Source organism: Canis lupus, chromosome 8 (assembly GCF_011100685.1).
Source record: "Canis lupus familiaris isolate Mischka breed German Shepherd chromosome 8, alternate assembly UU_Cfam_GSD_1.0, whole genome shotgun sequence".
NCBI lineage: Eukaryota > Metazoa > Chordata > Mammalia > Carnivora > Canidae > Canis > Canis lupus.
Genome location: NC_049229.1, coordinates 5,484,135 through 5,506,441, shown reverse-complemented (window position 1 = coordinate 5,506,441; position 22,307 = coordinate 5,484,135). Strand labels below are relative to the sequence as shown.

Here is a 22,307-nt window from a genome sequence, read left to right as displayed (position 1 = left end):
CTTTTAGATAAATTATATAGTTAGCCGTTTAGCATTTTATTAAGACATCTATTGGTTTTGTGATAAGAAAAAGAGCAGCAATATTTAAAAATTATAATGTAATCACTGGCTCTAAAGGATAAAAATAAGTAATTTAGTTAAAACTATCCAAAGAAATATTTTAATAAGACAGTCATTGGAAATATGTGGAGAGACAAATAATTTAAAAATCCAATGCCTTGTCTCTCAATAAATGTTATGATTGAACATAATGTATTATTGTTAATGGGAATCATTATGAAAAAAAAAGGCTCATTTATGTTGTATTTATTTTACAGCAATTTGAAATAAATGCAGCCCATAATTTACTTTCAGATCTAGATCAGGAGATTTAAGGAAGATCACTGGTTGACTATATCCTCATGACTGCCAAGAACACAGATGTCTTTAGAATCACTGCATAATCATTTCATACAGTCTCTCCTCCCTTTTAATGGTTCGAGTTCTTTACGTAACCCATCCATATAAGCTACCCGTGTTTCTGAAATATTGTTTTTCAAAAGGCCTGTCAGATCTGATGCAGAATAAATACTGTTGATCCACAGGGTAAATTTCTCCCATCCTAATTTCATTGTGCATGAGAAGAAGGTTCGAGAATGAGACTGTTTCTTGCGCTCATCATACATCCACAACTTAGAAGTTTCAACAAGGGGACTTTCCGGTTCGCCCTTTTGGACAAATGGCTGGATCCTAAGGAGTTAACATAGTTTAAGACTTGAAAGAGAAAAATGTTCCTAGCAAAAAAAGGCTTACAGCAAAATAATGAGTGCCAAGGTTGAAGCTGCTCTTTCTTTGCTTTAGTGCTAGAACTGCATTATTCACAACTGCCAATCAGCTAATCTGAAAAGAATTTGTTCTTTACTGCATTTCTCCTTTATTGCTCCCACCCCACTGGTCTGGTGTACATTGCCTCCAGCTAGGAGGGTTTAGAAATAGCTCCTAAACAGACAACAAATGCTAGTCTGTGAATCGAAGGGCAGTGGACACTGTGCAGAGAAAGGGCTTTTGCTCACCCCCATTTCCGTTTCACATTTAGCCTTTGCTACTGCCGACCTGAAAAGCTCGGGCTACTGCAAAAAGGAGAAATTGCCTGTCAGTTTCTGAAAATTCAACACTGAGCTTTTCCTAAAGATTCAGGGTGCAGGACTGGTTGCAGCTTCCTGAGATACTGGTGGCAAAAAAAAAAAAAAAAAAAAAAAAAAAAAGGGAAAAAATCCTTTTAACTCCACAGGAAATGAATTTTAACAAGTCCTGTGGCTACTGCCTAACCTGAACACCATTACATGCGAAGTGAGGGAATTAGACATCATGATTTACAGTCGAAAACAAGAGCCCTGCAGATGAAGGTGAGATCCATGTTCTGCAATTACCCCTACATTGACATTTAGTGTCCTTACAAAGGCTTGCCGTGTTATTATGCCAAATGTGCGCTTGCAGGCGTGAATGAGCAATGTTAGTAGAAGTATAAAAATAGATATATGTATAAATAATTGGAGAGGTATATTTTAACCAAGCAAGGAATAGTATCTTGGCCAATTTGATTAATGCCCCAGGGTACTTTTTTCCCCTTTGGTGTATATTCATGAAGCACCAGTTACGAATGTTGGAATTTATGTAGGTCTGCTGGGGAGTAATTATCACTCCGAGTGTTAGCAGTGGAAAACCAGAGCTGGTTGCCAGCTTTCCTCGCCTGCAAAGCGAAGCTAAACATTTCTCCCAGACTGAGTTAACTGGTTTTGGTGAATTTCTTGCACTAACTCACCAAGTGTGGATACAAGTGTGACACTGGGCTTTTCTGGTGCAGATGCTGCCATTCAGAGGAAAACAGGACTCAGAGAGGCTCCTCATTCTAAACTAGGCGGTGCTGCGTGCTGCGGCTGGGCGCACACCCAGGGGACGTGGGGCTGGCGCGCTCCCGGGCGTGGGCTGGGCGTGAGCTGCTTTGCTTTCGCTGCGGCACGGATCTCAGGGGCAGGAGCTGGTTCGGAGCTGGTTCTCCTTCCCGTCTCACGTCAGTCCAAGTAGACGTCGGAGCTTCTTTGCCAGCCCCCGGGTCGCCGTCAGCCCCTCGGGACAGGCCCAGCACCCCAGCACCCCAGCACCCCATCTCTGAGCACAGTCCTCTCTGCTGCCGGCCCCCGGGGGAGTGGTGGGAGCCTGAGGCCCCCAGGCAGGCCGTGGCAGTGCAGGCCCCCCAGCGACCACGGGTACGAGGTCCGGCGCCAGCGGGGCCTGCAGTCAACCAAGCCCCCGGGTAGCCCCGAGCAGGGGGCAAGAGTCGCCGTGGGGGCGGTCCCCGGGTGACCTGACAAGGCTATTAATATATGGGAATCACTTGACAGACCCAGCGGCTCCTAAAACAGCTAAGTCATTTTGGTTTGTGGTCAGAGCCGGTTGAGGCACACCTAGTGTGAGGATCTAGTGAATCCCTATCATTTTGTCCTCCGGAAAGACTTTGCTTCTGCTGCCACCACGACTGGGTGTGTACATGATGCCGTTGAAGTGTGATTTCCTTATGAACGACCCGTATCCACGCGGCTCCAGTGCACAGGCCCAGGTGCGTGTCTGCAAATCCTGTACCTAGAGGGGCAGAGAGCGAGGAGGGGCAGGGGCAGGGGTGGGGGAGCGGGGGAGCAGGGCGCGCAGGCGCAGCACCGACTGCAAGGGGGGAAAATCCAAAGGACCCACTGCAATGCAGTTTTACATACAGGCCTGTAGGAGCAACCGGAATGTTATTAGACCATAAAAGCACATCAGGCTGATTTATGGTTTCTGATCAAGGTTTCTGTGAAAATTACTCTGCATCACCGGCTCAAGGTGACTGCTACCATTAATGTGTGGAAAATAAATGAGATGGGGAGGCTGATAGCACAGGAAGGAAGGGGAGCGCTGAGGCGGTTTATACAGCACAGGTTCCCCATTTTGTTTTACAGTGCAGAGAAGCCTGGCATCAAAATGATTGCTGTGGGGCAGGAGAGGCAATTCTTGGTAATTAGATCTTATGGCATGTAGCTGATGCTTTCTTATAGCGAATAGATCAGGATGGTAGGACGAACGCCTGCTCGCTGCAAGCCTTCTTTTCTGTTTTCTGCTCATATTCAGATAGAAGTGTTTAAATCGAAGGGGAAAAACATTGCAGTACTTGTTCCCCTGACTCCATTGGTTTCTACTCGCATGCATTCCCGCTCTCCTGGGCTCCTGACTGGTTGCTTCCCGTCTCCCCCAAATAAATAATCTTCCAAATCTGAGACCTTCCAAAAGAAGTGAGAGCTGGAAATATTTTATGCATTATATCTGATCACCACAAAAGCGTTCCACCAGCCTTGCCATTCCTGCCCTGTTTAGAATTTGTCACCAAAGCATTTCATAGATGGGAAGCCCTGCTGCTTGTTTAAGTGTAAACAAATACCATATATCCCAAGATTTTCCTATGAGATCATTGCTGCAAAATGTATGAAAGCTGTTTGCTTGAAATATGCCCTTCTCTCCTTTTTTTTTTTTTTCTTTGCCTTTGTAGTCATTATGAACTCCAGTTGAGCATTTGCTTGTATTGGGTACCTCCATATTGACTTAGAGGTGGGAATTAGACTCTGTGCCAGGAGTTTGATTCTTTGTGCAAAGTAGAGAACCCTGCGTTTTAGAATGCTTCAGATGAGACCGAATAGACTAAAGATTTTAAAATCTCTTTACTGCATCCCTATCCTCAGCTCTTAAAACTTGCCCTCTGGTGCTTCTGTGTAGCATTCCACATCTGGAACGAGCTGGTGTCTGCTCTCACAGCTGGCTTCTGCTGCGGTGATGGCCATTAAGAGACACAGCTTCAAGGAAACCCACTGGCCAGAGAACACTGAGCCAATCCAGCTAGAAAGAATGGAGACCTGTATTTCTCTTACCCTGTAGTTTTAAGTAAATTTTTCAATGACACATTCCACTGTAAATGCCCACCTTTAGATTATGGCAAGGCAAAATTGAGATTTTCACCCCTACACATGCAACACACACACACACACACACACACACACACACACCCATCCTGGAATATTAATTGAAACAAATATTCAAACTTCTACTTCTTATACATGTTGCCAAGGATTCTGTTTCAAAAGCTCAAACAAACAAAAAAAAATCAAAAGCTCAAACATAATGGGTACCCTATCCCCCAAATACAAACTACAAAAAGATTTAAATGAGACAAGGGATTTTAGTATCCATACAGCACTTAAAATTCTTCCAAAAGCTTTCCCTGACATCATGTCATTTGATCATCACTACAGTGCCAAGAGCTTGCTAAGATTTTCAGTATGCTTTTGTTACAGATGGAGATGCAAGCTCAGAGAAACGAGGTGTTTTCCCTGGGATCATTTTATTCAAGGTAGTGGAGCCAGTCCTCATTTTCTTTATCTTTATCTAGTCTATTATTGTTTTTAAATCATTGTCCTGGGAGAAAACAGACTGCCGTTCCCATAGTGACTCTGCTGTGATCAAGAGGCAAGACACTAGGTGAGGCTCCTACTTTGGTTTCTTTGGTTTGCTCAGTTTTATATGGATTAGAAAGTTTCTATAGTACCTTCTAGAACTTTTTTTTCCTCTCAAAATCTTGCTCATACCAAAAAAAAAAAAAAAAAATCTTGCTCATGAACCACACCATTATTCAGAGATGAATAACAGTCATGATCAACATGTTGGAAACAGAAAGGAACTCCCCTCCCATCTTCCATCTCTAAATCTCAACACCTGCATATACATGTGTGTGCCTCCTACCACACACACAACCATTCTGTTTGAAAGAGAAAATTTTAAGAGAGAAGCCGGCAATTCTTAGGAATATATGGGCCTTCTAAATATAAAATTTAATTAAAGTTTATGGCACCCTGAATTTTCAGATTAACATTTAGCTCTGAAAAAATAGTTGCTAAATTCCATAAAGAGGCAAAGGCACAACCCAAGGTTCTAGACAGACATAGGTTCTAGATGCCAAAGTAGAGCATCATCTGAAGATGTTACCAGATAGCTATTGCTTGATGGTCTGGCACAAGCTGAATGGATCTAATATATCTCCCTTCATATGGGGTCATCCCCTCATCATGCAGCTTCATTTAATTTGGCAGAAGCTACCTTTTACAGTAAAAGATTCTACAATTTGCCAATTTCTTCAGATTAGTTGATCTTTGGAAAGGTCCATTTGTATACTCCAGGAAAATAGTGGGATGTTAGGAGTTCAGGCACCTATGAGAGTATGGAAATGTTAGGGAGAAAAAGGTACATTCTTCCTTTAAAAGAAACAATGCTTTGGGGTATCTGGGTGGCTCGGTGGTTGAGCATCTTCCTTTGGCTTAGGTTGTGGTCCCAGGGGTTTTGGAATGGAGTTCCACATCAGGTTTCCTGCAGGGAGCCTGCTTTTCCCTCTATCTATGCCTCTGCCTCTCTCTGTGTGTCTCTCATGAATAAATAAATAAAAACTTACAAAACAGAAACGATGCTTTGCTTGAGAGATGGAGAGTTCTTTGATTGTAGATCTTCCTCTTTCCAAAAAAAAAAAAAAAAAAACCTATTTCCAAAATCTGTCCCCTTCATGATCTTAGTACAGTTGATCAGATTTCTGTAACCTGTTTCAACAACAAAACTTGATCAGTGTTTCGATAACTACTAGGCTCGGTGGAGACTTTTTCAGTTCCAGATATGTAAAATCTCTTCCTCACTTCTGTCTTCCCTAACTAAAACTTTGACATCTCCAGCTCCTTCTTTCCCTCTCTTCCTCCTAGAAGACAAAATAGTTAAGGATCAAAAAGAAACCAAAAACACAGAGGATAAAAGACTAACTTTCATTTGCACAGAAAATATTTGGAAAGGCCTCTGGATGGGGCCACACTGACAGTAACAGCAAGGTGGAGAGGAAAATACAGTGCCACCTTAGTGTCTGAGCCTGGTGACCAGCTGCTCTGAAGTCAGTCAGTTACCCACAGGATGCTTTGTGTGGATTTGAATCTTCTTTTTTTTTTTTTGCTAGTAATAATGAACACTGTATATATGACTTCCTACACAAGGAGCTAAAACCCAATGTATGGCTAAGAGAACCACACAAATGTCCTGGAGGCACATTATGTATGTGTTTTAAAGGATCTAGAAAGTCAGAGGGGGAATGGCTAGAGATAGGGACCACCTTTCCTTCCAACAAGACTTCGGCTCTACTCTTCTTTGCCCCAAGACAATCAGCAGAGTAGCTAAAAGGCTTAAATCTTCATTCTTCATAATGCACAGAGCATACATTGCCTCCCTTCATGGGAACCCTGCCTTTTCTTTCCCATAATTGGCTGGAAATAAAATGTCCTGCTTTCTCTCCTCTAAGGAAATACATCATGGTAGGTGTGTTTAAATTTAGGGCAATGGATAGAATCAATTTGCCTCTTAGTCTTTAAAGCCCAAAGTCCCAAGCCCATACATTTCCTCAGAGAATCAATCCACGATGGCCTTGTGTTTTGTCATTTTTGCTATAAAAATATCCAGCAATTTTTTTAAGTACTGTAATTTTGAAAATTTCCATTTATTCCAGAACACATCATCTAGTGGCCAGGCAAAAGAAGCAAGCAGAATGACAAAGCCTTTCAATAAGCTGATCAGAATCTTTCCAGACTTTACATGATAAACACAGCTTACCTCAAGGAAGATTTCACTTTCATTGTGTTCCTTGTTCAATTTAGTAAACTTCTACAGAAAACTTTTCTAGCTATGAGGTCTTCATGTAGGCAAGAGAACCCCTCAAAATGCACCTTCTTCCATGGAGTAGAAAGACAGCTCACTGCCATTAACCATTTTTATGATAATCAATCATGGAAGGATATGAATATACAAGGCTGTTTTGATACAGAAATTAAACTTTTCTTACTTTCCTGTGTTGCAGAAGTTTAAAATTAAGCATCCCTTGCCTCCAAAGAGAAGAAATTCCATTTTTTGGTTAATTAATTTTGGTTATAAAAGCCCAACACAGTGTGTTACAAAAGAACCTAAAGAATAGTGAGGTATTATGGAGAAGCAAAAGAGAAAGGATCCAGGTACTTACTAAATATCTTAGACAAAAGCATAGAGGAACGGACTTTGGACCTTTTCTGTCAATCCAGAAAGAAATTCTTCCTCCTCTCTTACCAGAGAGAAGGGAAGGGTGGCAGGGGCGTATTTAGGAAAATAGGCATCCTTGGTCAATGCCAATTTCACAAGTATGACAACATGATCTCAGGAAGCATTGCATCTTCCTAACAGACACTATTTGAGCATCCGGAAGCTATCTGGGAACTTGCTCAACACAGCAGATCATACAACCATCACGTGTACCAGGTATCAAACTGGTGTCCTTTCTATTATTTCTGGAGAGGATTTCCCTTTACTTTCAAACAACCACTGGCCTAGTGATGGCCCAGCCCAGGTGATCCTTGTTTAGTTCTCAAATATGCTGGCTATCCATTAGACTTATCCTTCACAAATCCCACCGTTTTTACATCACTAGTACCCTGACCACATAATGGCTCAAAAACAAGAAACCTGTCATCATGACTTAAAGGAGCAGTGAAAAAAAAATAGATAGAAATCTACTTGAGCTAAGGTAGTACTTTCACTTCTGAAGGAAATGGAATTCTTAGAATTCATGGGTAGTACAGCCCAGTTGTCAGGGTAGAAGAACCAGTTGGGGTTTGAGAACCAAAAATATTCACTTGCTTGAAGAGTCTGCTGTGCATATCTCCATGGAAAACCCACTGACATATTAGGTTGAACCATTAAAGAAGTCAGATTGTCAAACGTTCAACCGTTTTGGGTCTATTAAAATGGAAATTTTGTATTATCTAACATAATCACAGAATATGTGGGGACTTGAGAAGCCAGCCAGTGATGGTTACATTTCTATGCAAGAAGAACTAAACATTATTCTGATGGAGGAGGGAAGAGACACAAAAGGAACTTACAAGGACACTTCATCTGCTTAGCAAACACATGGCTTTTGCTTAGATCCCCTTTCTCCTGTTTTCACCTCACTATCCTTGCCATTGACAATGATCTGAACTACTATTCTAGCTCTTTCTTGCATGACTAAAAACATACTTGTGTACTTTTTTTTAAAGACTTTGTCTTGAACATGAAAGACTCCTTACTCTGGGAAACGAACTAGGGGTGGTGGAAGGGGAGGTAGGCGGGGGGTGGGGGTGACTGGGTGGCGGGCACTGAGGTGGGCACTTGACAGGATGAGCACTGGGTGTTATTTTATATGTTGACAAATTGAACACCAATAAAAATAAATTTATTAAAAAAATAAATAAAAACTTAAAAAAAAAAAGAAAAAAAATAAAGACTTTGTCTTCAGGCACTTTATTTTCTTTCAATACAGTTCCTCTTGTATCACAATGGCTTTAACTATCATATCAGGATCTGAGATTCCCAGGTCAACATCTATGTTTCCTCTCTTCCTCAAACACACCCACATTCTTTCAGGTATTTTATTTTGTTTTGTTTTTTTGTAATTTCATCTTTAACCTTAACATGTCCCATTTCAAACTCTCTAGTTTCTCACTTTGAGCAGAGAGTAGTTCAATCCAAGCCCCATTACATGGCTCTCAAATGTATTTTTCCTGAGCTCGAGGTATTGTTGATTGAATGTAGCTGTGACCTGATTGCTTGCATCACTCCTCTTAGTCACCCACGTGTGAAACTTCAAGTCACTTGTGATTTCTCCCCACCATCCTCTGTACCTAGTCCTAAATTACCCTCTGTCCACAAACCTCTTATGTCTTTCAATTAATTCAGGAGTAGTAAGTGCTTTTTATGTGCCACTCTCATCACTGGCTATTCCTTTCCATCCTTTCTTCCCTTGAATGCTGCTGCACTTCAGACCCTTATTGTCTTGGTTTTCCGTACTGCCTTCTCAATTGTTTATCTTATTTTTTCCTTCCCTTCCCCTGTATTCATCAGTTTTGTTTCTTAAACTCCACATAAGAGTGAAATCATATGGTATTTGTCTTTCTCTGACTTATTTCACTTAGCATAATTCACTCTAGTACTCTCCAACTGTTCACATCAAACCCTCCCTCAACTTCTGCCAAATTAATGTTTTTTAATCATTTTTACATTTTATGAAACTGACCCAAAGATGAATGATCATTTACCAAATAAAATGGAAAAAAAGGGGAAGGAAAATAAAAACTGGTACGAGGCCGGTCACCAAAGCAAGACAGAATGCTACCGTTATTAGCTAAATCACAATGTCCATAGTATTCCAAGGGAATAGCAGGCCCAGCCAGAATTCAGGCAGAGACAGCACAAGAATTTCCAAAAGGAACAATCATGTTTTCAATCTGATGCATTAGAAATGAAAATGAAAATGACAGCTAACTCCAGAGGTCATGGAGAGGTAGCCAATACTAAGCTCCACCAGATTTAGGGGTGAAGAAGCTGAGTTTGTTGAAATATTTTATGCTTTTTCCTTAGTCTAGTATGTGAGTTTGGCAGTGCTGTTTTGAGGGAGGAAGTTAAGTAGGTCCAGCCTTGTGGAACTAGGGGAAAATGCAGAGACTGATAATCCTATTATTTCTCTGTTCAAAAACACTCACTGGCTCTTTCTTTATTGCTTTTATTTATTTGTTTATTAAGATTTTATCTATCTATTCATGAGAGTCACACAGAGAGAGACAGAGGCAGAGACACAGGTAGAGCGAGAAGCAGGCTCCATGCAGGGAGCCCAACATGGGACTCGATCCCGGGTCTCCAGGATCAGGCCCTGGGCTAAAGACGGAGCTAAACCACTGAGCCACCTGGGCTGCTCTCTTTATTGCTTTTAATTGTCAATGAAATCTTCACTAAGTATCTCAACCCTCCTTCCTAGCTTGCTTTCAGCAACTCCCCTACATACTCCATGTAACCCATCCAACCTTCGAAATGCCTAGACTTTCCCACTTCATGTCTTACTGGTTCCTTCTCCCTAATCTGCTCTTATTTCCTCATCAATGCTATGCAGGATATGATCTGCCATTCAGTTTCTTGCTCAGATCCCACCTCTTTCCAAAAGTATCCTTGAATCAGACAGATACATGGAATTGCTTCTTTCTCAGCACTTTCCGCTTCTCACATTGCATGCCACATTGAAACCAAATTCTAAGGGCATAACTAAATGCTGCCACATAGTATCTGGGAAAAATATACTGATGTCCTTCTGTACTTGATATTATCTAATGGACATTTTGTACTCATCTGATCTCTTCTATGAAATTGTATGCATTTTTTCCAGACAGAGGCCAGACATCAACTAATTAGTCCTTCATGGGATCTATCATAATGCCTCATTCAAAATAGGCCTCAATCAAGATTAATTTATTAAATTGTCTAATTGCAGTTAACCCTTGATGACATGGGTTTGAACTACATAGGTCTGCTTGTACATGGATTTTTTTTCTAATAAATATATTGGAAAATATTTGTGAGATTTTCAATTTGAAAAAACTCAAAATAATGTAGCATAGAAATATAAAAAATTAATAAAGATATGTCATAAATGTATAAATGCATGCAGATACTAGTCTATTTTATCATTTACTACTATAGATACGCACAGACCTATTATTATAAAATGCTGAAACTTGGGGCAGCCTGGGTGGCTCAGAGGTTTAGTGCCGCCTTCAGACCGGGGTGTGATCCTGGAGACCAGGGATCAAGACCCACATCAGGCTCTCTGCATGGAGTCTGCTTCTCCTTCTGCCTGTGTCTCTGCTTCTCTCTCTCTCTCTCTCTCTCTGTCTCTCTGTCTTTCATGAATAAATAAATAAAATCTTTTAAAAAATTAAAAAATAAATAAAATGCTGAAACTGATCAAATCTTACAGACCATATGTGGTGCCATTTGTAGTTGGAAGACATGTAAATAAATATAAACAAATGTAAAAGATGAAAGAAATGTAAAACTTGTATGCAGTATTAAATCATAGTTGCATAAAACTGTAGTACATACTGTATTACTATAATTTGTAGCCACCCTCTGTTGCTAATCAGATGAGCTCAAGTGTTGTGAATATCAGCTTAAAATGCCATGTAACACCAATCATGTCCCCCATTGGTTCATATTGCCAATAAATTGCCTATCACAGTAAAAACTTCTCTTGTAGTTCTTGTTATTTTTCATTCTGTTTAGTGAAATGCCATAAACTTTGGATAACACCCTGAGACCTCATCTAGGGAATACTACTGCTAATGTTGGAAGTTCTCCCAAGAAGCAAAGGAAAGTCAAGACATTGCAGAAAAGTTGAATAGCTTGACAAGTACCATAAATTAAGGTCTACAACTGTGATTGCCCACCATTTCAAGACAAATGAAGCTATCCTAAGGACTGTAAAAAAAAAGAAAGGAAATTTGTGAAGTCATCATTGCAGCTCTGCCAGCAACTACAGAAACATTGCACTTTTTTTTACAAAATACCTTTTTAAAATATTGAAAATGCAGCTTTTATGGCAGCAAGATAGTTATAAGAAAGACATACCTATCGATTCACAAGATTTAAGAAAAAGTGAAGTCATATGACAAAGCCAAAGGGAAGTGAAGAATCTAAAACTGGAGAATTTAATATCAGCAAAGAATGGTTTGATGATTTTAGAAAGAGATTTGGCTTAATACATGTCAAGATAACAGGAGAAGCATCTTCTGCCAACAAAAAGGCAGCAGATAAGTTCCTAGACACCATTAAGAAAATCATTGAGGAGAAAGGACATCTGCCTGAAATGATTTTTAATAGAGATGAAAGAGACTTATCTTGAAAAAAAAGTTGCCACAAAGGATATTTATTAGTAAGGAAGAGTGGTAAACACCTGAATTTAAGGCAGGAAGGCCTAGTCTAACTCTACTGCTCTGTGAAAATGCAGTCAGATTTATGGTCACAACTACCATTATCTACAAAGCTGCTACCCAAGCCTTGAAGGGAACAGTTAAACACCAGTTGTTCAGTTTTTTGGTTGTACAATGAGGTCTAGAGAACAAGAACCCTTTCTTTGGATTGATTCCATCAATGCTTTGTCCTTAAAATCTAAGTACCTTGCCAGTAAGGGACCATCTTGTAAAGTTCTTTTGATTTTGGACAATGTCCCTGGCCACCCAGAAACCCAAGAGTTCAACACTAAAAGCTAAAAAGGGTCTACTTGCCCCTAAACAGAGAGTTTCTGATTCAGCCTCCAGATCAGGGGGTCATACGAACCTTTAAGGCTTATAACACATGGTGTTCTATGGAAAGGATTGTTAATGCTATGGAAGAGAACCCCAACAGAGGCAACATCATGGTAGTCTGGAAGGATTACATCATTGAAGATGCCATTATTATTATAGGAAAATCTGTGAAGACCATCAAGCCTGGAATAAAAAATTCTTGCTGGAGAAAACTGTGCCCAGATGTTGTATATGATTTTGCAGGACTTAAAACAGAGCTAGTCATGGAAATCACAAAAGAGGTTGTGGATATGGTAAAAATGTGGGAGGCGAAGGGCCTCAAAGTTTCAGATGTTGGAGAAATTGATGAACTAAGAGACATCACACCAGAGGAATTAACTGACAACTGGATGGAGATGAGTGCTTCTCAACCAGTGCCAGATGATGAGGATGAAGACATAGAAGAAGCAGTGACAGAAAACAAATAAACATTTTAGGCCATCTGGCAGAGAGGTTCTGATTATCCAAGACTGTTTTTGACTTCTTTTATGATGTGGATCCTTCTATGATACAAGGACTGAAACTAAAGCAGTCAGTGGAAAAAAAGATTGATACCATACAGGAACATTTTTGGAGAAATAAAAAAGCAAAACAGTCAACAATGATGATGTATTTCTGTAGTTACACTGAAAGTTCTTGCCTCTCCTGTGTCCCCTGAGACAGCAAGATCCCTGAGACACCAAGACCAAGCCCTCCTCTATCTCCTCCTTGCCCTCGGTCTATTCACTGTGAAGACAAGGATGAAGACTTTTCTGATGATCCACTTCCACTGAATGAATAGGAAATAATCATCATGCTGTACAGTTAATAAACATTTGTTGTGTGTGCGTGCCTTCATGTGAATATCTAATAACTGTACAGTAAGAACTGTGAGACAGTTTCAGGTAATCATAATCATTGCCTACACAGTCATTATATACAACACCTGCAATATTTGTATGGAAGTGGGTATCCTACCCTTACATAGGTATAATATTTAATATAAAATTAATAATGTGTTTTTCTTATGTCTTATAACTTTGTTTTCAAATAATTATGTTACCGTATAGTATATCCCTTCCTTGTAACTGAAGAAACTAGATATCAGCCTATCATCACAGGTAAATGGGCCTTAAAAAGTATAACAATGTTTTTAATACTGTATTATGAATATGACTATAATACTGTATGGCATAAAATTTTATAATGATTCACTCATTAGTATAACCTAGGCTACTGTGAAGCAATCATATCAATTACACTAGACTACCATAAAGCAATCATGTTGCTACTTCATTATTAATGCATGAATCATTATATTTGTAACTAAGAATTTCTTTCACATTATCTTTTCATTTTTTTGATGTCTAACATTAGTAACACATATAATATTTACAGTGTTTTATGTCATATAATATTGATGAAGGAACTGACAAATTATTCCTCTTATAAACAGATGATGTAAACTTATAGTATTGATAAACATAGTAAAGCACTATATATGTATTTTCTCTTTATAATTTCTTAGCATTTTATTTTCTCTAGCTTACTTTATTATAAAAATACAGTGTACAATACATATGATGTATAAATATGTGTCAATCAACTGTTTATGTTATCACTCAGGCTTTTTCTTTTTTTTTTTTTAAGATTTTTAAAATGTATTTATTCATGAGAGACACACAGAGGGAGTGGTGGGCAGAGACACAGGCAGAGGAAGAAGCAGGCTCCATGCAGGGAGCCCAATGCAGGATTCAATCTCGGGTCTCCAGGATCAGGCCCTGGGCTGAAGGCAGCACTAAACCGCTGAGCCACCCAGGGTTGCCCATCACTCAGGCTGTTGGTCAATAGTAGGCTATTAGTGGTTAAGTTTGGGGGGAGTCAAAAGTTATACACAGATTTTTGACTTTGTGGTAGGTCAGTGTCCCTAACCCTGAGGGTCAACTGTATACATTAAATTATATAGCTCAAGTACTGAGCTTTCCCTAGATGGTGAATATAGATATATCACCATTAAGGTCTTCATTCAGATATCAATGCCCCAAGCCCCTACAAGTTGAAGAGAGGTATGGATCTCTTACAGAGTTCCATTACACACCAGCATTTCTGAGAATCTCAAACAGTGCCAATATGTGTCCATGATTTTTGATGATCACTGAATACAACTGCATCCCAGTAAGGATCATGCAGCCCAGACACCACAGTCTACTCAGGAGGTATTAAAGGCTTGAATTCCCCTCCTAACTCTATCCTGCCACTATTGTAACTGGAGATCGGAAGTCCACAATATTATTTTTTTGAAATGAGAAAGAAAAACCTTTTTCTGCATTATGCTTGACTGATGAGAGTAGAGGTGTCGGGGTCGGGGTGGGAGTGAGCCTTTTCATCAGAACTATAAAATTTTATAGGAGCTGTCAATAACTTTCACTATCACAGCTAGTAAACCATGACTTCATTTCAGGCTTTGCTAATGCCATAGATACGTCACTCACATCTAGCCACCTGGTCTTGCTGCTGCATTTAGATGCCTGATTGACTTACACCTTAGTACCGTTGCTGCTGTCTCCACTGCTCCCTCCAGTGCTGTTGCCCACTATTGCCACCACAATAGTGATTGGAGCTGGCAAGCCAATGACACCACCAGCGTTGTTACCAGCCTTGCTGGAACGTCTAGTCTCTGGGTCCATTGACATTAAAGAGTGCTACTTGACTGGATTATTTGTTTTTTGGATGTCGAATTTAATCAACAGATGAAGAGGTAAAGAAGATGTGGTATATCTATACGATGAAATATTACTCCGCCATCAGAAAGGATGAATATTTACTATTTACATCAACATGGTTGGAACTAGAGTGTATTATGCTGAGTGAAATAAGTCAGTTGGAGAAAGACAATTATCATATGGTTTCATTCATATGTGGAATATAAGAAATAGTGCAGAGAACTGTAAAGGAAGAAGGGGAAACTGAATGGGAAAAAAATTAGAGGGAGACAAACCATGAGAGAGGGAAGGGATAATTTGGTGATGGGCATTAAGGAGGGCACATGATATGATGAGCAGTGGGCATTACGACTGATGAATTATTGAAAACTACATCTGAAACTAATGAGGTACTATATGTTGGCAAATTGAATTTAAATTTTTTAAAAAGTGCTACTTGACCAAGCTGACTACTATACCATTGCAATGTAGCTCTTCACTCATTCACATGGGCAAAGACAGTATGGTGAGAAATCTTATAATTCTTTTATATTCTCTTAGAATGTGTCCCAGCATAGTTGTCCAAGCTCCATTCAGTTTTTGTATTTTGTATATGCACATAGCTACATTCTCCCACATTTTCTCTGCCTGGCCCCCACCCTATCCTATCTGTGGTTCTGTTGAGATGAGTTCTAGTATCAGCCACCCAGCTAAACTAAAATCAATACTTCATTTCTCCCTTTGGCCTACTTTGTAGGCTCACTATTTCAGTCTTCTTTTATCATTAAATTTCTCTCAGGGGCCCTATTTCCTTTCCTGAAAAGGCCTCCATTACAGTTAAAATAGTCTATTTGATATGTGAGTACATCCTGGAATTTCATTGGTGTCAAGGTCTGAGTCATTTATTTTATCCCATGAGATCTCCCATCCCAATATAAATTAGTGAATGTAAGTGATGTTGGGGATGGGGAGTGGCATTTGAGCCCTTTATCCTGACCATCCAAAACATCTATAATCACTGCCTATCAGAGACTAGTTTAAAAGTCTTCTGATTTCCCTGTAGAAGACCAAGGAAGTTTAAAATTGACCTAAACTACTATGCTTAGCTATTTAGTAGAGTTCTGGTTGGTACATATATAGGAGTTAGCTACCGAGCTAGGCAAAGGACCACCCAAAAGTATTAGAAGAAACAATGCAGGGCACTTTTGCAAAGAATTAAAAGTAGCAAAACAGAAACAAAAAACAATCATTATAATGAAGAGATTACTCGGTCAAAAGAAATGGACACAGAAGTAATATGTATGTGAGAATTAAGAGGACATTAAAATGGTTATTATAACTATTTCATATGTTCAAAAGTTAAATAGAAATATAAAACCTATGAAAAATAAACAAAACTTCTATAGATGAAAACTATACTATTAGAGATAAAAATTACACTGGGATTATGGAAGATTAGATATTGAAAAAGTGAAGATTGAAAGATTAATGACCTAGAACACATAGCAACAGAAATGATTCAATGAAATACAGATAACAAGTTCAAAATGAACAATAAACTATGGGAGAAGTTCAAGGCCCTAATATACATGTGATTAAAATTTCCAAATAGAGACAGAGAAATATTAGAAAAAATCATAGCTGATTTTTTCCCTGATTTTAAGGGAAACTGTAAACCCACCAATCCAAGAAGCTCAATGACTCTCAAGCACAAGAAACACAAACTACACCAAGACACATCACAGTCAAATAGGCCAAAACCAGCACTTAATAGCAAACTTTAAATCCAGCAGGGGGGGAAAGACACATTATATGAAAAGAAATCTAGAAATAGCTAACAGCAAATTTCTAACTGAAAACAATACAAGTAAAGAGAAAATAGAGCAATATCTCTAAAGAACTAAAATTAAGAAATAATAATTGATAATCCTATACTCAGCACAAATATCTTTCAAACTGAAAGTGAAATCGTTTTTCGGAAATATTAAAACTGAGACAATTTATCACCAGCAGACTTGGAGTACAAAAAAAAATCTTAAAGCCCTGAAACTAATATAACGCTGTATCATTGTATGTCAACTACCTCAATTTAAAAAAAAAAAAAAGTCTTTGAGCAGAAGTAAAATGATACCAGAGGGAGATACGGACCTACACAAATAATGAAGAGACTGGAAATAATAGGACAGGGGCAAATATATAAGATTTCCTTCTATTTAAATATCGTTAAAAGATAATCGACTAGACATATAATGCAATGTGATATGAATAACATAAAATAAAACATGATGACAGCATAGAGGCTTAAGGGGAAAAATACACTACGTAAGAATCTTACCCTATGTAATGTTGTGTAACACCACTGGAAGGTAATCTGTAATGAGTTAAAACTGTATGCTATAAATTCTAAAAGCTTTTTAGTTTGATGAAATTCCATTTGTTTATTTTAAGCTTCTGTTGCCCTTGTCTGGGGAACTGGTCAAAAAAAAAAATAATAATGCTACGATGGATGTCAAAGAGATTACTGCCTATATTTTCTTCTAGGAGTTTTTTGGTTTCACATCCTAAACTCAATTATTTAATCCATTTTGAATTTTTTTTTTGTATGTGGCATAAGATAGTGGTCCTGTTTTTTGGTTTGTGATTTTTGTTGCTGTTTAGTATATAGCTGTCCAGTTTTCCCAGCACCATTTATTGAAGGTCTTTCCCCAATTATATATTCTTGTCTTCTTTGCCATAGAATAATTGACCATGTAAGTGTGGGTTTACTTTTGGGCTCTCTATTCTATTTCATTCTTTTTGTGTCAGTACCATTCTGTTTTGATTATAGTAGCTTTATAAGTATAGTTTAGAATCAGGAATCATAATATCTTCAGTTTTCTTCTTAAGATTGATTTGGCTATTCTTTTGTGGTTTCATGCAAATTTTAGAGTTATTTGTTCTAGTTCTGTGAAAAGAAAAGCTGTTGGTGTCTTGATGGAGATTATATCAAATCTCTAGATTGGTTTGAGTAGTATGGACATTTCAACAATATTAATTTTTCTAATCCGGGAGCACAGAATATCCTTCCATTTATGTGTATTGTCTTCAACTTCTTTCATCATTGTTTTATAGGGCATAGGTCTTTGAACTTATTCCTGGGTATTCCATTCTTTTTCATTCTTTTAATGAATGTTTTCTTAGTTTCTCTGGTATATACTTATTACTGTAAAGAAACACGAGTAATTTCTGTATATTTTGTATCCTGCAACTTCACTGACTTATTAGTTCTAACAGATTTCTTGGTAGAGTCTTCAGAATTTTCTATATATAGTATCATATCATCTGCAAATAATGACAATTTTATTTTTTCTTTCCAGTTTGAATGGCCTTTTATTTCTTTTTCTTTCCTAACTGCTATGGATGGGACTTCTAGTACTATGCTGAATAAAAGTAGAAAGGAGGGACAGCCTTGTCTTATTCCTGTTATGAGAGAAAAAGCTTTAAGCCTTTCATTGTTGAATATGATGTTAGCTGTAAGTTTGTCATAAATGGCCTTTCTTATATTGAGGTACATTTTTTTCTATACCTACTTTATGGAATGTTTTTATCATAAATACATGCTGAATACTGTCATATGCTTTTTCTACATCTATTGATACGATCATATGATTTTTATTCTGTCACATGGTGCATCAGGTTGAATGATTTGCAAATTATTGTTGATTTGTTGAACCATTCTTGCATCCCTCAAATAAATCCCACTTGATTGTGGTATATGATACCTCTAATGTATTGTTGAATTCAGTTTACTAATATTTGCTAAGGAATTTTGTATATATGTTCATCAAACATATTGGTCCATAATTTTTCTTCTCTGTCATATTTTTGTCTGGTTTTGGCATCAGGATAATGCTGACTTTGCAAAACGAGTTTGGAAGTGTTTCTTCCTCTTCAATCTTTTGGAATAACTTTAAAGGGATAGATGCTAACTCTTCTTTAAATGTTTGGTAGAATTCACCTATGAAACTGTCTTATTCTGTACTATTGTTTTTTGGGAGTTATTTAATTACAGATTCAATTCCATTACTTGTAATCCATCTATTGAGAGACAGTCCTGGAAGGTTGTGTGTTACTAGGAATTTATTCATTTTTGTCTAGCTTTTCCAATTTGTTGATGTAGAATTGTGCACTATAGTCTCTTAAGAAGCTTTGTATTCCTTATTGTCAGTTGCAATTTCTTTTTAATTTATTTTATTTGGGCCCTCTTTTTTTTCTTGATGTATCCGACTAGATGTTTATTGATTTTATCTTTTCAAAGAACAAGATTTTAGCTTCATTGATCTTTTCCATTGTTCTTTTAGTCTCTATTTTATTTATTTCCATTCGCATCCATATTATTTCCTTCTTTTACTAATTTTTTTTTCTAGTTCCTTAAAGTATAAAGTTCAATTGTTTATCTGGAATTTTTCTTGTTTCTTGAGGTTAGCCAATATCACTATGAAATTCCCTCCTAGACCTGCTTTTGCTGCATTCCATACATTTTTGAAAGTGAGTTTTCCTTTTCATTTGTTTCAGGTATTTTCTATTTCCTCTTTGATTTCTCGAACCATTGGTAGTTTAGTAGCACATTGTTTAGTCTCCATATACCTGTGTTTTATTCAATTCTTCTAACTGATTTCTAGTTTCATATCATTGTGGTCAGAAAAGACATGCTTGATATGATTTCAATCTTCTTAAATTTACTGACTTATGTTACATATATATGAACTCTGTTGTTGCCTAACTTGTGGTAAATCCTGGAAAATGTTGCATGTGTACTTGAAAAGAATGTGTATTCTGCAGTTTTTGGATGAAATCATCTGTATCTATTAAGTCAATCTGGTCTAATGTGTGGTCCAATATTTTCTTATTGGTTTTCTATCCAGATGATCTATCCATTGATGTAGGTGGGGCATTATAATCCTCTGCTATTATTGTATTATTGTCAATTTCTCCCCTTACATCAATTAATATTTATGTTATATATGTAGGTGCTCCTATTTTGGGTGCATAAATATCTACAAATGTTATATTCTCCTTCTGGATGGATCCCTTTATCATTATATAATGCCCTACTTTTTGTTACTGTCTTTGTTGTAAAGTCTGTTTTTTCTGAAAGGAGTATTGCTGCTCCAGCTTTCTTTTCATTTCCACTTTAACATTTTTCCCATTCGTTCACTTTTACTCTGCATGTCTTTAGGTCTGAAGTGAGTCTCTTGTAGAAATCATACAGACAGGTATGATTTTTATCCATACTCTCAACTTATATCTTTTAGTTAGAGTGTTTATACTATTTACATTTAAAATAATTATTGATGGATGTATACTTATTGCCATTTTGTGGTTTTCTGGTTGTCTTTTTATACTTCTCTGTTCCTTTCCTTTCTTGGTCCCTTCTCTGATCCTTTAATGATTTTTTAAACTGAAGTATAATTGACACACAATTGTTACATTAGTTTCAGGTGTATAGCATAGTTACTTGGCAACTGTTAATGCTCACCACACTGAAGCTACCATCAGTCACCACACAATGCTATTACAATTGACTATATTCCCTATGCTGTACCTTTTACCCCATGATTTACTCATTTCATAACTAGAGCCTGTATCTTCTACTCTCCTTCACCCATTTTGCCCATCTCCCTACTTCTGTCCCCTCTGGCAACTGCCAGTTTGTTCTCTTTGTCTAAAAGTCTATTGCTGTTTTGTTTGCTTCTTAGATTCCACATATAAGTGAAATCATACGGTATTTGTCTTTTTCTGACTTACTTTGCTTGGCATAATACCTTTGCTGTTCAAAGGGCAAGATCTTAACCTTTTTTATAGTTGTGATATTCGTGTGTATGTGTGTGTGTGTGTGTGTGTATTCCACTTCTTTATTCATCTATTGATGGATACTTCAGTTGCTTTCATATCTGAGTTATTGTAAATAACACTGTAATAAACATAGGGGTGCCTTTATCTGTTCAAATTAATGCTTTCATTTTCTTTGGGTAAATACTCGGTAGGAAATTACTGAATTGTATGGTATTTATATTTTTAATTTTTGGAGGAGCTCCATACTGTTTTCCACAGTGTCTATACTGATTTACATGTCATCAACAGTACACAAAGGTTCCTTTTTCTCTGCATCCTTGTAACACTGGCTATTTCTTGTCTTTTTGACTCTAGACATTCTGATTGGTGTTATATAATGCCTCATGGTTTTGATTTGCATTTCCTTGATGATTAGTGGTGTTGAGCATCTTTTCATATGTTTGTTGGCCATCTGTGTGTCTTCTTCGGAAAAGTGTCTATCCTCTGCCCAGTTTTTAATTGGATTATTTGATTTAGGTATCAAGTTGCATAAATTCTTTACATACTTCGGGTATTAACTCCTTATGGGATATATCTTTTGCGAATAACTTCTCCCAGTCTTTTGTTGCCTTTTTGCTTTGTTGATAGTTTCTCTGCTACACAAAACTTTTCATTTTGGTGTAGTTCCAATAGTTTATTTTTGCTTCTGTTCCCCTTGTCTGAGGAGATACATCTAGAGAAACATTGCTATAGCCTATGCCAAACAAATTACTGGCTATGTTTTCTTCTAGAAACTTTATGGTTTCATGTCTCAATTTAAGTCTATAAACCACTTTGAATTTATTTTCATGTACAGTGTGAGAAAGTAGTCCAGTTCCATTCTTTTGCACACAGCTGTCACACTTTCCTAGCACCATTTATTGAACAGGAAGTCTTTTCCCCATTGTATATTCTTGTCTACATGTTGTAGATTGACCATGTAAGTGTGAGTTTCTTTCTGAGCTCTCTATCCAGTTCCATTGATCTATGTGTCTATTTTTATAACAGTACCTGTTTTGATTACTGTAACTTTCTTGTATATCTTGAAATCTGGGATTGTAATACCTCCAGCTTTGTTCTTCTTTCTCAACAGTGTTTTATCTATCAGGGTTTCTTTTGTGTGTGTGTGTTTCCATAGAAACTTTGGAATTATTTGTTCCAGTTCTGTGAAAAATGCTATTGGTGTTTTGATAGGGATTACAGTCAATCTACAGAATACTTTCAGTAATGTGGACAGTTTAACAATATTAATTCTCCCAATCCATGAGCATAGAATATATTTCCACTTATTTTGTCTTCAATTTCTTTCACCATTATTTTAAAGTTTTCAGAGTACAGGTCTTTCACCTCCTTGGTTATGATTATTCATGGGTATTTTATACTTACCTTATTCTGGGTACAACTGAAAATGGAATTGTTTTCTGAATCAACTTCCTGATACTTTGTAATTAGCATATGGAAACACAACCATTTCTATTTTCTATCCTGAACTTCACCAAAAACTTTTAGAATA

The 22,307-nt window shown here is 37.6% G+C and overlaps 1 long non-coding RNA gene across 1 annotated transcript; it reads right to left on the bottom strand.

Annotated features, from left to right (window-relative positions):
- Nucleotides 1–3,648: 3,648 nt before the first annotated feature.
- Nucleotides 3,649–21,864, bottom strand: LOC111097199. The gene is made up of 3 exons (XR_005362811.1): nt 21,806–21,864; nt 5,504–5,797; nt 3,649–3,900 (listed from the first exon to the last, which is right to left on the bottom strand). It is a non-coding gene; the product is annotated as an uncharacterized LOC111097199 (long non-coding RNA).
- Between the last annotated feature and the right edge of the window lie 443 nt (nt 21,865–22,307).